The sequence below is a fragment of the Cryptomeria japonica genome, chromosome 3, assembly GCF_030272615.1.
Source record: "Cryptomeria japonica chromosome 3, Sugi_1.0, whole genome shotgun sequence".
NCBI lineage: Eukaryota > Viridiplantae > Streptophyta > Pinopsida > Cupressales > Cupressaceae > Cryptomeria > Cryptomeria japonica.
This window is the reverse complement of record NC_081407.1, coordinates 414,158,643-414,176,954: the sequence shown is the minus strand read 5'-3', so window position 1 is coordinate 414,176,954 and position 18,312 is coordinate 414,158,643. Positions and strand designations below refer to the sequence as shown.

The 18,312-nt window shown below is 40.2% G+C and overlaps 1 protein-coding gene across 2 annotated transcripts in view; it reads left to right on the top strand.

Moving 5' to 3' along the window:
- LOC131069506 (reticulon-like protein B11) overlaps positions 1-18,312 on the top strand; it is a 100,166-nt gene that overhangs the window by 8,038 nt on the left and 73,816 nt on the right. The gene's annotated exons all lie outside the window — the stretch shown is intronic.

Here is an 18,312-nt window from a genome sequence, read left to right as displayed (position 1 = left end):
ATATTCTATGGAACTTGGTATTATATATACTTAAGGGCTCAATTGGTTCCTTCTTGCAAACGATAAAGTGATGGTATGAGATGATAAAGATCATTATACATTTTAAATTGATTCAAAAACTTGTTTTGTAATTGAGCCAAGATGTAATAGATCCTAGGATCAAGTTTAAATATGAATGACCCTTTTTGGGATATTCTCAAATCTTGTCGTAAAATAACAAGTTCAATTAAAATAAGAATTATAGTTCATTAATATACAAACTTATCAACTAACAATTTCCATTCCAACATAGACTTTGGTTTAAACCCTATAATAATTTTAGTCAACATTTGAAATGTAATTCATGAGGCTAATTATTTCGGTAAGGGTTAGAGATCCAATAACATATAAATTCATATATAATCAGTCACTATAATAATCAAATAGTATTCTATGATCAAAACAAATAAATATTTAAGTCGAATAACATCACTCATTGGGATCTAATCTATATTTTCATTTCCAAAAATGAACCATGATAGGGATTGGAGAGGAAAGCACAATCAAGTTCTTGGAACTAATTGCTGCAACTAAGCGCAAGGGCATGATATAATACCCCTTGGCCCAAAATTGACATGAACCTTGTCCATCCAACATGGGGTGGTTTACTTAGAGGGAGAACCCATATATGCTCTCTCAATTGTGTCTCCTCACTAACCCATACATGATTGCTTCTTTCACTTCCCATAACCAACCATCGTGGGGATTGGAGAGGATAACTCAAAAGGGTGCTTGGAACCATTTGTTACAACGAAGTTCGAGGGCGTGATATAACACCCCTTGGCCCACAAGTGGCAAGAACTTTTGTCAATCCAATATGGGGTGGTTTACTTAGAAGGAGAACCCATTTCTGCTCTCCCAATCGTATGACCTGGCCAACCCTTACATGATTGTTTGTAGGAAAATAAATTGAGTAAATAAATAATTGAAGAGTTTAGATAGATGAGTAGTTCTCATTCTTAATTATCGTATTACTATTTTAAGAAATTATATGTTAAGCAAGATCATGATATTGCATACCAATTCATTTGCTAGATCACAAGTCTACTATTTGCAAGTTATTAGATCCAAGTTTGTTGTTGTAGGTTATGTATAATTGATCCAATCAAATTCCTTGATGCATTTTAGTAAATAAGTTTTTGCCTTATATAGTCCTCAAGGGAGGATGATAAGTCACATCTCTTACCTCTTCCCAAGAGAGGTCTCTTCTCCAAACTAATCGTTATCTCCTTTTATACAAAGTGCATGCCTCTTCATTAGCATCATGGTTGTTGTTAGTGGTTGTGCTTAAGGATTGGTTAAGGACTAATGATCTCTATGTTGGCATTGTGTTGTCATTGATGTCAACCGGTATAGCATGATTGGTGTGGGAGATTGAAGTGTATTGGTGATATTGATGTCAGCCAAGTATTGCAGGTCATCGGTACACAAATCAGTGTTGGCATGTGTTGAAGACATGCATTGGAGACTGGTATGGTATGATGATCGGTAAGTAATGTGCTGGCATTGAGTGGTTGCCAACCGGTAAGAGAGCATCATGCTGGGATGTTGATTGTGATGAAGAGGCAAAATGTTACAAGAATCACATCAACACTGGAGGTGAAGCATGTGCAGGCCATCGGTAAGAGTTGGATGTTATACAATGGGACTCCCACCGGATGAAGAGAAGATTGATAGAGAATGTGTTGCTTCAGTAAGCAAGGATGGCATATGGGAAAGCTACCAGGACATATGTCAAGTCGAAGATGCATCTACTCCTTAGGGATGTCACATTAATACCAGCTGGTGACATAGATCATTTCTCACCGATAAATGGTAATACCTTGCTTATCGCACTGCATGCATGAAACACATCACGACTCTCCGGGATAAATTAGTCAGAGTGAGCAAAGACAGGTGATTGGATGCATAGACCAGATGACTAAAGTGAAAGATGAGGATGCCTCCTGAGGTTGAGATCAGAGATGTGCACCGGATCAACATGTGAAGACATGATGCGCTACCTGGGCAGAGAAGGAAGAGTTAACATGGTGAGTTTGCCTCCTCGGCAAATCGGTTGAGAAGAGAACCAGTCAAATGAAGATAAGGTTCTGCAATTGCACACATGGAGTTACCGACATGCAGATGGAAAGTGGCGTTGCCACAGATGCATAATAGTTGGAGATGGATAACATGAAGATATCATGCACATTACCAGTATGAAGACAAGAACATGTCAATCGGTAAACAAGGTGGATACCGACATACCACCAAGTGAACATAGAGACAAAAGTGAAGTGCTCTCAGTCTGATGAAGATGCACATAGTGAGTCATCCTAGATTTCTGCTGAGGACTAGCATGGTTGATGTCCAGACTAACAAGATCCACTGACACAAGGAAGGAGAAGGCAATAAGGTTAATCAATAAGGGAAGATGTACCAGCAGGGTTAGATGTCTGGTAGGTCCGGTTGAGTGTTTGGTTGGTGATCCTGTTTGAACCGACACAAAGGTCCAAGTGGAGATGGATACCAACATGGATGCCACGTGGAGTTGAAGTGGCAAGCTTGCAGAGGTCGGTGAAGTGTTGTGTCGATGAGGTTGTTGGTATTTGGTCGACATTTATTTGTTGACTGGGAAAATCATGGGAGGCGTTGCAGAGGTTTGTGGCTCGAGGAAGGTCGAACAGAGGTGATCGATGAGATGCAGAGTGTCCAGGTGCAAAATGAGGTTGGTGATGCAATCTGCAGAACCATTTATGGTGATTCATCTTGTGCCTCACCGATTGACTGTCTGTGTTTGCTAAGTTTAGCAAACGTGCCTTGGAAGGAAGAAGATATGGTAGGTGATGCCTGATTGCTTGCAGGCTGCCTATCTTCGTGCAAAACGAGATTAGATTAGATCAAATCTGATATGCCTCGCGATTGGTGAAGAAACCCTAGCGCACCCGAGATTTGAATACCAGTCATGGCAGGAAAACTCAAATATAAGTATGCCGACTCATGACTGAAGATGATTGATGATTCTGTCGGAAGATCAGGTGCCGGATGTAGAAGAGTGCAGTGTGAAAAAGCAGCAGAGAGCCAACCAATTAGAGACTTCATTGAGGATCATAGAGACTAAGAGTTGGAGGTGCAACCAGTGAGAGGGTTTAGCAGAGGCCTAACCGACAAGGTCAGAGTGATCAGTAAACTGCAAAGAGAGTTGCAGTGGTGTAAATCAGTGGTGCTAGAACCTATAGAAAAGCAAAGAAGGTGTTGCAGTGCAGTGGGAGTGTCGGTGAAGATCCAACAAGGCAAAGATCTGAGCAGAGCTTGATCAGTAGGGAGACGATTGGCAAAGATCACAGTGAAGAGTACTAGTGGTAGCAAGTAGCAGTGCATCTGACAAAACAAAGTACCGATAGAAAAGAGGTGGAGGCTGAACTAGTAAGGTTGCAACAAAGAGTGAAGGAGAGGAGGATCTGAGTGAGAAGAGAACCGACAGAGAGCAGAGCAAAGAAAGTCCGATTGGGAAGAGTAGAACCGAAAGAAAGATTGCAGAGGTTACAAAACACATTTGTAACTGGGTATTAACTTTTGTATTTGAAATATGACATTGTAATCACTGAGTTGGAGCTTGGTGCAGGGGTTGATGCTTCTTAGGGTGGTGCCCTTAAATCAGGGGTTGGTGCTCCTTGGGTTGGTGCCCTAAAGTAGGAGTGGTACTCCTTGGGTTGGTGCCCTAAATGTTGTAACTGAAGATTTTCATTGTGAGGTTGGATTGGAGCAGTAGACTCCAGTAGCACTTCTCATCGAGGTTTTTCCCATCTTGGGTTTTCCTCGTATATACCGGTGTTATGTGATGTGCCCTTAGTGTGGTTGATTTGTGTTGTCTAGCTTTATCCTTAGGTTGGTAATCGATAATCTCTCTTGGAGGTAAAAGGATTAAAGGATTTAGAAACCATTGATTCACACCCTCCTCCCTCTCAGTGGTCTCAGTGGCAGCTTGTGTTCAACAATTGGTATCAGAGCCTAGGTTCTCGGTTGATAAGCTTTCTCCAGCTTGGGTAGATTTTGGTATTTGAACACAATGGTTTGTTTAGTGTCACCCCCTACTCCAATGTTTGATGGTTCAAACTTTTCTGTTTGGAGTCTTAGGATGGAAGTCTACTTGTCCTCTCTTGGGTTTGATGTATGGATGTCAGTAGTAAATGGATGCCTTGGTAAAGTCATTCCTACCACCGGTCCTGAAGCAGAAAGGAGAAACAAATGTAATGATGAATCTATGGAGGCCATACTTAGTGGGTTATCCGATGATGTCTCCTCATAGGTGGACAGATGCAGATCTGCTAAAAGCCTATGGGACAAATTGAAGAAACTTTATGGCAATGAACCTTGCACTGCAGAACCAGTTTGTGGAAACAAGAAAAGAAATGATGCACATGTGTCTGCAGATGATGAAGGTAGATCTGTTAGCAGCAATAGAAATGATGAAGAGGAAACTCACGTCTTTATGGCTCAAGAATCAAAAGATGAGAGGCACACATCAGAGAGTAATCATGCAGATCACTCTTACCGACAAGATGTGTTTGGGAGTGATGATGAAGATGAAGCTGAAGTTGATCTTGAATGTGAACTGGTAAGTGCACTAGAAGAGCTGCAAAATATTAGAAAGGAATTTAAGAGGTACAAAGATTCAGTTCATGAAGAATGCAACCGGTTGAGAATATGCCTTGAATAATCAAATAACAATATCTGCATATTGACATCTCAACTAGAAGAAGCAAAAGGATTGATTGGTGAATTGAAATCAGTTTTTGATGCTAAGGAAAGAAGATGTGAGGAACTCCAGCTAGAAGTGGAGACAAAGGACAAAGAATGTTAGGACCTAAAAGGAGAAATGAAGAACATCAGGAAAGACCTTGAAAGGTGTCAAAATGAGCTCAAGGTAAGGATCTGGTATGATGGCAACACTGAGGCCTTGGAAAAAATGTTGAGTAAGCAAAAACACTCCAAGGATACCAAAGGTTTAGGATATGCTACCGTCGAATGCTCCACAAGTGAGGATGTCTCTCACAAGGACATTCAGTTTGCCTCCTCTAATGGAGATAACAAGGGTTAGAACTTCACAGTCCAGAGTGCACCAAGAAAGAAGGTTGACCTAGCTACAACCGGTGACGACTTAAGGTTAAAAATGAAGACCGGTGCAACAAGAAGAAATAATGCAGATCCTAAAGGAAAAGGAAAGCTGAGAGAAGATAGGTTCACCGAAAACAAGAAAGCAGCCTAAGAGATTCCCCACCGGTGGAAGACAAAGAGATGCAATACCCCGGAGAAGTAGAAGTGGAGAAGCCAAACCGGTTAGATCACCTCACGTTTGGCAAAATGAATTTGTAAGTAATATGTCTCCATTCTCCGGTTACCGTTTTGCTTGTAAAGGATATGGCCATGGGGCAGAGGAATGCAAAAAGATGTCTAGGAATAGAAAAGGTGTTCTTCCTAGGAATAGCAACTTAGTTTGCAGAAGATGTAATGCATTTGGGCATAGAACATCAGAATGTAGAAACATGCATAAGCCCACTCCCGGTTATGCTAACCACAGTCCATTTGTTGCCTCAAGAAATATAAATTATATATGTTATAATTGCTATGGATCTGGCCATAGAAGTAATGAGTGCACAAGGCAACCGACATAACAACTATGCCCAAAGGAGAAATGCTCCTCCAAGATCAAGCTATCAGTTGAAACCGGTAGTGGAATACAATGGCATGACCCTGAGAAGAAGATCAAACCGGTCTGATAGAAGATATTCCAATCATCCAGTTGGGATGAATTCAATATGCTTCTATGGCAATGTATCCAGTCATACTATAGAACCCGGTAAAGCAAAGGCCTATTAACAGAAGAAGATGAGACTTGATCCAAAGGCTACAAATGAGAAGAGGAGGGAGTCAAGTAGGTATGGAGGAAAAAGGAAGAGAACATGACCGTGGACCGACACTGTGTACTCAATGCACAGGTGATATCTCCTAAAGTTTAAAGGAGATGCAAATCCTTAGGGGGAGCTATATGTTGAGAAGGACAAAGGAAAGGACAGGCAGTCAATGACATGATGAAGCTGAGATAAAAGAATGTGTGCAATGGATATCTTGGCTACACATTCACATGGGCGAAATGGATCACTGCTGCAAGTGTCAAAGTGGGATGTGACATTAGTGTAGCGTCCTAAAATTGCGACACTTGCAATTTCGATTGCATTTCAGTCTTCACGATGGCGACGCAACACGCAACCTGAATGGAGACCTCGAAACCTGATTATGACACCAAAAACTGCATTTTTCAAGCACCCTGGCCTGAACCTCCTTGCACCCTGCTGTCCCGGGAGGTGGGACCAGGGCGCCCCCAGGACCATGGCGCCCAGCGCCCTGGTCCCTGGGCCTATTTTGGGCCCGGTCTCCTAAGGGGTCTCGGGTCTTTTTGTTTGCAAATTGGAAAATTAACTTTCCTGGTCGGCCTAAGGTCGGGAAAATCAGTCTTTTAACTCTAATTGGCAAGTATATAAACTACATTTTTCTCTCTCATTTGGGATATGAAGAGGATATGTGTACAAGCGTGGAAACTATACTCAAGTATTCAAGCATTCAAGCATTCCTTCAAGCATTCCTTCTAAGTCTCCATTCAAGGCTAAGTGTTGCATTCAAGACAAGGATTCAACCATTGAAGAGGAGATCACTTACTATATACTACTACAACATACAACAAACAACAACATCTAAACCTTCGCACATAAGGATACAAACATCCTTAGAACAAGGTATTAGTACTTGTTTTACATTACAGACATTTACATTTACAACATTTCTCATTTCTTGGTTAATTTCAAAACCGGGGTTTGACCTAAAGGCAAACCCCTAATCCCTAACCCCCCAATCGTCTTCGCTTTTCTGTGTGTAGGTTGCAGGTACGCGGCTGAAATTGAAGATCTGGAATCCTTGTGCAGAGACGAACAGATCCCCCTTTGTTTCGCGGATTTTTCGGAGGACCGTGGCGCTCGGGCGCCATCGTCCCGGCAACTTTCGCTCAAATTTGCAGGACAACGCCGTATCGACATTTTACTGCTAATTCCAGGTCCGCAGCTTCATACTGTATTCCTATCTCAGTTTATAAGCGAATCTTTGTCACTTTCTATGCATTCCTAGCTTAATTCTTCTATGCACATTCTTTACAAAAGAGGGTAGCCTTGCTGTCATAACCCTTGAAACTCATTTAGCATCCAATCTTGCATTGCGTGGGATTGGATCTTGTGGGTTTCAACCCCTCTTTTGAATGTAAAGTCTCTCCCCTAAGTGAAAACCATCAACCCTAGAGTGAATCTCCCTTCTCTCTCCTCGGAGTTGGAAGAGGGGAGAGCAACTAGGGTTCGATCGCGATTTTTCGCTTTACATTTTGGTGAACCCGACGTGAACATCCTTTCTGATTATTCATAATTAGATCTGAAAATTGGATTCCTTGATTACATTTTCATGTTTGATCTTTGGCAAAATTTTAGAGGTTAATTGCATAAAAACCCTAAATTTTCTTTTTAAGTAATTAAACTTGTGAAATGTTTAATTGTTGATGTTTGTTTCAGATCTACCCTTCTATTACAAATTATCAATTCATATTTGTGCTTTAATTTTGAAAATTAAGTGGTTAAGTGTCAAAACCCTAATTTTTGAAACCCTCTTGATTCAACCTTTGTTCGACAATTTCACTGATCAAAACATCTCCAAATCAGCTGTAACTTTGGATTCCGCAATAAAATCACAATATCTTTCATCCCTGAAAATTTGGAAAAAAGTTGCGAGGACTGTGTGCACTCCGAGCGCCATCATCCCCGACATTTTTTCTGAAATTTCGGGAGCGAGATCTTACTGTATTTTCTTGCTAAAATCCAGAATTTTGGCTGATTTTATCAATTATAACACTTTCAAAATTAAAGTCAAAGTTGGTCTAGGGATTGCTTGGATTAACGCTTCTAATCATTCAAAAATCATTGAAATTGAAATTTTGTGTCAAAATTGTGTTCTTACTGTCCTAAATCTGAAAAGTGTGTTTGCATTCATTAAAAATTTCAATGCTTTATTCAAATTCTTGCAATTTGTGACTTTTGAAATTAAGTGCTTAATTACAACAACTTTAATTTCTGCTTTCAAAATTGAATTTTGCGTGAAATTGAGTCAATTTTTAAATTTCAAAATTTGCATTGCTCTTGACATTCCCTCTAAAATCATAACATTCAAAATTTCAGCTTCCCTCTCTTTTTCAAAATTCAAATTTTTGCATTTTTCGACAATCTTGGTAGGGTTCAATTTCGAGATTGCAACTTTAATTTGGCCTATCTACAGATCGTAAAATCACTCAATTTTTTCAGATTAGTTTTAAAATCATCATAACTTTCATCCCTGCGAATTTCGAAAAAAGTTGCTGGGACCGTGTGCACTCCGAAGCGCCACGGTCCCTGACATTTTTTTTGAAATTTCGGGAGATTGTCCTGATTGTATTTAACAGCTTAAATCCAGAAGATTGGCTGATTTTACTGAAAATTGCTACCTCTAAATTCAAAATTTCCTCTTCCTTTCTAGTGCATGAGTTTTACACCAATAAGCCCTACTTACACTATTCCCGTTAGACGAAGCCTTAGAATTAAGTCCTTCCAAGGTTTAATTACTGAGGAGATGGAACCTAATTTGAATAGCCTTTTTAACGAGGATATGGGTAATTCCTCTAATCCTCCTAATGATGAAGAAGCTCTCCATGAGATTTCTGTAGAACAACTTTCGAAATTGGATAACCAATTTGACGATTTTCGACAATGGATGTCTCAAGAATACCCCGATAGTCAAGCTCTTCCTTTAATTGAGGGTCTAAAACGTATGCTTCAAAGTGATAAGAATGGAATTGATATTTTGCGTGGTATTGCACACATTGTGGATTCGAATGTGATGCCTATGAAGAGTTGTGCTGAAAATTTGGGTTATACACAACCTCCTACTCAAGTCAATCATTCTATTCCTTTGACGACTTCTATTGCTAGCATACCTACCTTTACATCAAACATAATGGCTACTTCTACACAAGACATTCCTCCTGTGATCACCAGTCATGGGGGCAATCCCTCTTCTTCAATTAACCCTCTTCCTTCGTTCAATCCGATTTCTTCATTCACTCCTTCAATGAGTGTCCCTATTATATCTCCACAAATGAACATGACGCAAGGGGGCAATTCATTCAATCATTCCGTTCCTCCTTGTAGTGTTCCTCCTGTCCAATCATCTCCTATGACTAATTATCATAGGGTCCCACCACCTTACTCTTTACCTTCTTTCAATAACATAACACCTCCATCTCAATCTAACACATCTAATATGAACTCTTCGACTGAAGTGACCATTAACAATCTTGCACAAACTGTCTCTTCTTTACAGCAACAAATTGCCTCTATGAATCAATCTAAGTTTAGTGTGCCCACATTTGACGTTGTGAGCCCACTTTCTCTTGATATTGTTCGAGCTATTCCCCCTAAACATGTTGAAATTCCGCATTTGGAGCTTTATAATGGTAAGGGTGATCCTCTAACACATGTTAAGACTTTTCAAACAATATGTACTGATTTTGCTTATGACCAAAGGTTGCTTGCAAAACTGTTCACTAGAACATTAAGAGACAAAGCCCTACAATGGTATTGCTCGTTGCCTTCTTATTCTATTACTTCTTTCGAACAACTTGCAAATGCTTTCATTCAACAATTTCAAAACAATATAAGTCCTAAAGTTACTTTGATTGATTTAATGCATTGTAAACAAGGTGTTAAAGAAAAAGTGACTGATTTCATTGGTAGATATAAACATTTGTATGCTCAAATTTCTTTTCCAGTGCCTGACAATGATATTCAAAGAATCTTTATTTCTAATTTACAAAAAGATATTCGAGACAAACTTCTGTTTTCTGAGTTTACTTCTTTCCAACAGTTGTGTGCAACTCTTCATAATTATCAACTGACTGTGAGTCAAATGGAACAATCACATCCTATGGCTCCGAGTGATAAGAGTGATAGCAATCAACAACCATTTGGGAAGTTTAAACCGAACAGAGATTCCATCAAATTCAATGAAAACATCATCAACAACAATGTGAATGCAACATCAGGCGTGCCTCCTATTTCTAAATTTTTCAAGAAAGAAAGAAAGTATACTCCTTTGAATGAATCATTGCATAGTATTATGAATAAGTTATTGGAACAAAATGTGCTTACTCTTCCTCCTATAAGGCAAATTGATCTTGCAAAGATTACTTCACCTTATTTTGATAACAAAGCTTTTTGTCAATTTCATCGTCAGCCTGGGCATGATACTGAAAAATATTTTTCTTTAAAGGGTAAAATTCAAGATTTGATTGATAATAATACTATTTCTGTTTCTGGAGTGAATGATAAAGGCAATACATATGTAGCTCCTCCTAATCAAAATCTTCAGATTTTCACTGATCCATTACCTTCTCATACCTCTAATGCGATTGAGACTAATGATTCCTCTCTTTCATCTGATGGTCTTGTGTCTATGACTCCGAATGTGATTAACTTTGTAGAGCAGCAAGAAAACCCTAAAGAACCTTCCATCACATTTGATTCCAGTGAAACCATTAGGGCACCTGATGGTCCTTTATACATAGTTGCAAAAGTCAAGAATACACCTTGCCGTGGAGTGCTTATTGATCCTTCGTGCATGGTTAATGTTATTACTGAAGAATTTCTTTTTACTTTGCAATTGAATCAAGTGATATATGACAAAACAGATGTGATTGTGAAACTATTTGATGCATTTTCTTCTCCTGCAATTGGTTCTATTACATTGCCTATTGAGGTCCATAACAAAACCCTTGATGTGGACTTTGCTATTATTCCATCTTCCGAACAATTTCGTGTGAAGCTTGGCTATCCTTGGCTATCTTCCATGAAAGCTATTGCTTCTCCTATTCATAAGTGTTTGAAATTTCCCCATAATGGTGAAGTTGTTACTGTCCATCATAGTCTCTTTAAACCAGCTGAAAGAACTTCTAGCGTTCCTATTGATTACTTTTGGCCTAAACAATTCCAGTCTCTTCCTCCGCGAAGTGATCATCTTTTCAAATCTTATCAAAAGTGGAAAACAGATATGATCCTATCTCTAAGTGAACCTAGAACATCCAAACTTGACATTCCTATCATTCTTGAGAAGGAAGTTCTTCCTTTGAAAGATAAAACTAATGTTTTTCCTCAAGAAGATTCCCAACCCATCCCTATGGATGTGACTATGTCTATATCTAATAAACTTCCTAAAAGTAGACCTATCCCTCCTCGTCATGATGGACTTGGTCTCCCAAATATTCCTCCCTTATATGGAGCAGTTCCTCCTCCTTCTTTTTATAGAGAGAAGAGACCTTCTTCTTCTCCTATTATCCAGCCTAAGAGACCACAACCTAAACACCCAAGTGATAAGGATGAGAACATTCCTCGTCCTTAATCTTCTTCACTTCCTACTAAGATTAGACGAAATCGTTCTGCACGTGAACGCCGACGAAAGCGTCGTCTTAGAGCTCAAGCAGCTGCTTCTCAAACTTTGCAATCTCCAAAAACACCTTCAACAAGCATTATTCCATTTTCTCCAAAATCTCCAAAACATAAGATGCATGATTGTCTTGATCCTGTGCGAATTAAAGACCCTATTTTTATAAATCTTGATGATGCTATAGATGAAAATGTTATTCATGATGAAAATGTTACTCCTCTTGCTTCTGATAGTGAATATGAACTTGTTGATATTGATAACCATTTATCTAATGAATTTTCTAAAGCACTTATCCTAGCTCCTAGACAAGAACAACGTGGCTTGGAACATGAACATAGCCCTTGTTTGGATCTTGTGATAGCTCCATCTGCTATGTTGAATGTTCCTCCTCTAGCGTGTTCCTTGCCTTCCCGAAACATTGATCAGCAAGATCGGGGGGTAGATGACGTGCTAGACTAGTTACATTAGCATAGCAGATTCTCTCCTCCTCTCTTGTGTTACTTCTTCTATATGTTATTCTCATTCTTCTATTTGTTGTCCTTAGTGTTGTCTACTTGAGGACGATGCAAAGCATTGAGATCTCTCGATCTCTCTCATGTTGACTCAAAAGACACATGTGTTCCCTTCTTCTAGGTGACCTTCCTTGATTGGGGAATGAAGAACAATTATGCATACATACATATGATATATATACATGAATTATCATACAACATACTGACCCCAAGGAAAGCGAAGTCACCTTGTGCTTTGTGTTTTGTGTCTATTATCCTTGGGCTTATCTCACACTTGGGGGCTAAATCCTTGTGATAACGTGCTCCTTTCCCTTGTTCATTTTCTTATATGTATCACTACCTTAAAGCAATCAGCCCCGGTGAGGCGTGTGCGATCGCTTTAACGTAGGGGGGCATACATCCCGTTCATATCTTTTCAAGATACTTGAGAATTTCTTGGCAAATTTAGCCTTGCCTTGAAATTTTTTGATGTCTTTCTTGCATGACTCATAGTGAGGGAACCTTGCTACTGACAGTCATGGTTCTCCCTCGTGATCTTCCTTTTTACTTTGTCAATCGAAGCTGTAAGATCCTTAGTCCACTGGGGGCTTGGTGTATCTTGCCTCCTTGACGTGGTGAAAGTCTTTCAATGTTGTTTCCTTATACTTTACCGGAAGTATGAGCATACATACTCCCGCTAAAGTGGGGGCTAAATGTAGCGTCCTAAAATTGCGACACTTGCAATTTCGACTGCATTTCAGTCTTCACGATGGCGACGCAACACGCAACCTGAATGGAGACCCCGAAACCTGATTATGACACCAAAAACTGCATTTTTCAAGCACCCTGGCCTGAACCTCCTTGCACCCTGCTGTCCCGGGAGGTGGGACCAGAGCGCCCAGCGCCCTGGTCCCCCAGGACCATGGCGCCCAGCGCCCTGGTCCCTGGGCCTATTTTGGGCCCGGTCTCCTAAGGGGTCTCGGGTCTTTTTGTTTGCAAATTGGAAAATTAACTTTCCTGGTCGACCTAAGGTCGGGAAAATCAGTCTTTTAACCCTAATTGGCAACTATATAAACTACATTTTTCTCTCTCATTTGGGATATGAAGAGGATATGTGTACAAGCGTGGAAACTATACTCAAGCATTCAAGCATTCAAGCATTCCTTCAAGCATTCCTTCTAAGTCTCCATTCAAGGCTAAGTGTTGAATTCAAGACAAGGATTCAACCATTGAAGAGGAGATCACTTACTACATACTACTACAACATACAACAAACAACAACATCTAAACCTTCGCACATAAGGATACAAACATCCTTAGAACAAGGTATTAGTACTTGTTTTACATTACAGACATTTACATTTACAATATTTCTCATTTCTTGGTTAATTCCAAAACCGGGGTTTGACCTAAAAGCAAACCCCTAATCCCTAACCCCCCAATCGTCTTCGCTTTTCTGTGTGTAGGTTGCAGGTACGCGGCTGAAATTGAAGATCTGGAATCTTTGTGCAGAGACGAACAGATCCCCCTTCGTTTCGCGGATTTTTCGGAGGACCGTGGCGCTCGGGCACCATCGTCCCGGCAACTTTCGCTCAAATTTGCAGGACAACGTCGTATCGACATTTTACTGCTAATTCCAGGTCCGCAGCTTCATACTGTATTCCTATCTCAGTTTATAAGCGAATCTTTGTCACTTTCTATGCATTCCTAGCTTAATTCTTCTATGCACATTCTTTACAAAAGAGGGTAGCCTTGCTGTCATAACCCTTGAAACTCATTTAGCATCCAATCTTGCATTGCGTGGGATTGGATCTTGTGGGTTTCAACCCCTCTTTTGAATGTAAAGTCTCTCCCCTAAGTGAAAACCATCAACCCTAGAGTGAATCTCCCTTCTCTCTCCTCGGAGTTGGAAGAGGGGAGAGCAACTAGGGTTCGATCGCGATTTTCCGCTTTACAATTAGAAAGAGAGCCAGTGGACAAAGTATACTGGCAAAGATATTAAATTAGTATGGTAAACTGGCAGGTGGAGTATGTTGCCGACATGGATAGTTATCGGTATTGGAGTATGTTCCGATTATGTTGTAGTTGCTCCAGTGGCTTGGACATACGAATTTATGTCTCTAATGATATCAGAAGTTGTCCTAAATGACAGTGTTGGACCAATAGCAGATCCCCGGTGTATGAGACATCATGATGTCAACTGGTGTGAGAGTTGACATGGAGTCAATGTGACTTGGCATTGTGGTCAAGTATGTTTATGTCACAAAGATGGGATGGATGTCATGGAAATGAAAGACCATCAGCATGTATAGATGCTCACTTCCACCGGTACAAAATGCAGTTTGTGGCATCGGTTTAGGACTTGACAACAAATGAAGACCAGAGGGTTGTGATTTAGGGGGAGTTCATAGTCATATCTTATGATTGGTGCCTGATGGACTTGACACATGAGGAAATCAAGTGTCATTGCTGTTGCATTGTGGACCAGTATACATGGAGATGTGAGTTACCTGCACAGGGGGAGAATATGTCAAATTGTTTGGTGTTTGTTCTCTGGTTCATGTGTTGCTAGTTGAGAGGTTGAAGAGAATAGTGGTAAAAAGGGAACAAGCAACCAGTACAAAAGGGGGAAGAGAGAGCTTGTATTATACTGACTGTCAAGTCCCTTTGCCATTGTTATCAAAGGGGGAGGAATGATCTGTAGTATACTGGATGCTACATGTGTGTTGACATCAATGCCAAAGGAGATTGTTGGCATTGTGTTGTCATTGATGTCAACTGGTATAGCATGACCAGTGTGGGATATTGAAGTGTATTGGTGATATTGATGTAAGCCAAGTATTGTAGGTCATTGGTACACAAGTCAATGTTGACATGTGTTGAAGACATGTACTGGAGACCAGTATGGTATGATGACCGATAAGTAATGTGCTGGCATTGAGTGGCTGCCAACCGGTAAGCATGTGCCCGGTAAGAGAGCATCATGCTGGGATTTTGATTGTGATGCAGGCCATCGGAAAGAGTTGAATGTTATACAAAAGGACTCCCACCAGATGAAGAGAAGATTGACAGAGAATGTGTTGCTTTAGTAAGCAAGGATGACATATGGGAAAGCTACCAGGACATATGTCAAGTCGAAGATGCATCTACTCCTTAGGGATGTCACATTGATACCGACTGGTGACATAGATCCTTTCCCACCAGTAAATGGTAATACCTTTCTTATCCCACTACATACATGTGATGGTATGATGAAAGAATAAGTATTCGGTAGATTACTGAGAGGGGGGGTGAATCAGTATAGACAAAAATACAGTCCTAAACCGGTTTGACAACAGACACTTCAAATGACTAGCAGACAAAGACACCGGTTTGAAACAGAGTGCAACCGGTAAATCTAAGAATGTCTGAGACAAACATTAACCGGTTACTCACTTAGCTTTTCACTCAATCTCAAGACTACACTAGCATTTCACCCTTATGCATAAACAGGTAAACTATCATCAGATCATAATAACAGCTAGTTCAACATGTTTTATTGACAGACATAAAACACAGGAACCATCATAAGCTTGACAAACAATAGCAAAGCATCACAAGATAAAAGCATTACACATGACACACATTTTTCACGTGGAAACCCAACTGGGAAAAACCATGGTGGGGATGAATACCCACAAGCTATTTTGAACTCTTTAGAAGTCCACTCTATTAGGAGCCTTGTCCTATTCGAGACATTACAATAGGTTCTGCTAGGAACCAATCCTGTTAGAGATCACCCGGTTAAGGGATGGCTACAATACCCGGTTAAGGGTTAAACCCTGTTAAAGGTTACCTTGTTAGAGGATTTCAAGAACTCTATAGCTAAACGACTTTGAACTCAGTAGCTTTGAATTACCCTGTTAAAGGATTTACAAGCAGCTGGTTAAGGCTACCCTGTTAAGGGATTTTCCAACTGTTGAGGTGGTTAGAGATCAATAGGTATTACAATGATCTAGTAACAACATTCAATGCCAATGCAGATTCGCTTAAGCTCTTCTTCACCTTCTGCACTTACACTTTGCAGGTATCACTTCTCTCCTTTTGGTCTGGCAAGAATCACGTATCCCTTCTCTTGGATTCACACACACAACTTTTGCCAACAACTTCAGAACGGGACACAACATCGACCTTATAAGAAAACAAATAGGTCGGTAGCATAAACTCTAAACCCTAAAACTGTTAGGTTAAGGAATTCAAATGGTTCAATTCTAACCATTGAGCACACTGCATTAATATCCATTGTTCGTTTTCCACCGATTTCATAGCGGCTGATAACCCATCACACGTTATCACCGTTTTACAAACTTCGCACATTCCCGAGGTAGATAGGAACAATCTTCTTCATGCAAGATCTTTCACGCACACAAGGCTTATGTGGCAACACGATCTGTTCTTTGTTATCATGCTAACTCATCACACAAAGTCACCGGTTGAGCCACACAGGCTTGAAGCACTTCAACTGGAAACCCTAAAGTTGAGACTACCAACCGGTAGTCATATAACGCTTCCATGTGCCAGTTCCCATAATCATATGCCGGTTCACCTTTGAACAAGCACACCGCTTCACTTTGGCACACATGCCGGTTCACAGTGTTATACCGGTTCCCTCATATGCCGGTTCTCACCTCTTTAGCATATTGACATCAATGACAACATACAATGTCATTATGTCCTCATACCGGTTCACATAATGCCAAGAATCTCCCCTTTTGGCATTGATGGCAATATACAAAGATATCTCTCCTCTTCACATCTTCTCCCCCAATTTCTACAGATATCTTTTCCGCTTCACATCTTCTCCCCCTTTGACAACAATGCCAAAGTGGAGGCACAAGCTTCCCTGTTCCATTATGCTGCTCCCCTTGAGGAGTAGCATCCTTCAACACATCAATCAAAAATAAATTTGACTATGCAATACCTGATTGATGTGGAGCATATGTTTTTAGTTTACCTCCTGAAGGGGCAACACCCCTAATTCACCTCTTAAGTACATAAATGTAGTCTTTGGGAGAGGCTTGGTGACTATGTTTGCTAACTGCTCCTTACTGGAAACATGTTCTAGTGCAATCTTTTTATTCTGAACCTTTTCCCTCATGAAATGATACTTAAGCTCAAAGTGCTTGGTTTTAGAATGTAAAACTGGATTCTTGGAGATATTAATTGCACTAGTATTGTCACAAAATATACTTACCGGTTCAGATACAGGAACTTTGAAGCCATTTAATACATGCTTCATCCAAATTGTTTGAGTGCAATTCATGAAAGCTGCAACATACTCTGCTTCCGCTATAGACTGAGAGATACAACTCTGCTTTTTACTCATCCATGTGACCAGTCTACCACCGAGGAATAATGCACCACCGGTTGTGCTCTTCCGGTCATCTACATTACCAGCCCAATCAACATTTGTGAACACTTTCAGGTTAAAATCATTATTGCATGGATACCATAACCTATAGTCAATAGTTCCTTTTAGATACCTAAGGATCCGCTTGACTGCAACCAAGTAGGATTCTCTTGGACTTTTCTGGAACCTTGCAGTAATGCCAACTGCATGTGCAATATCTGGTCTTCTATGCACTACATAATGCAACTTACCAATCATTGATCTGTATTCCTTCTCATCAACCAATGCAGAGTCATCCTCTTTGGATAGTTTACAATCGGTCACCATCAGTGTACCAACCGGTTTACTATCTTCCATGCCAAAGGTCTTCAACACCTCTTTGACATACTTGGACTGAGTGATAAAGATTCCATCTTTCATCTGCTGGATCTGCAGTCCAATGAAGAACTTAATCTCCCCTATGAGTGACATCTCAAACTCTTTCTTCATCTCATCTGCAAATTCATGACTCATCTTGTCATCTCCACCAAAGATAATGTCATCAACAAATACCTCACAGATCAAGATCTGATCTCCTTCAGACTTCAAGTAGATATTGCTATCTTCACTTGTTCTCCCAAATCCAATCTTCACAAGATGGGAATGCAGACGTTCATACCATGCCCTAGGTGCCTACTTTAGTCCATATAGGGCTTTATGTAGCCTACATACCATGTCACTGTCTTCAGATAGGGCAAACTCATCTGGTTGCTCAATATACACCTCCTCTTCAAGTACACCATTTAGGAATGCAAATTTTACATCCATTTGATATACTTTGAAGCCTTTAAAAGCTGCATATGCAAGAAG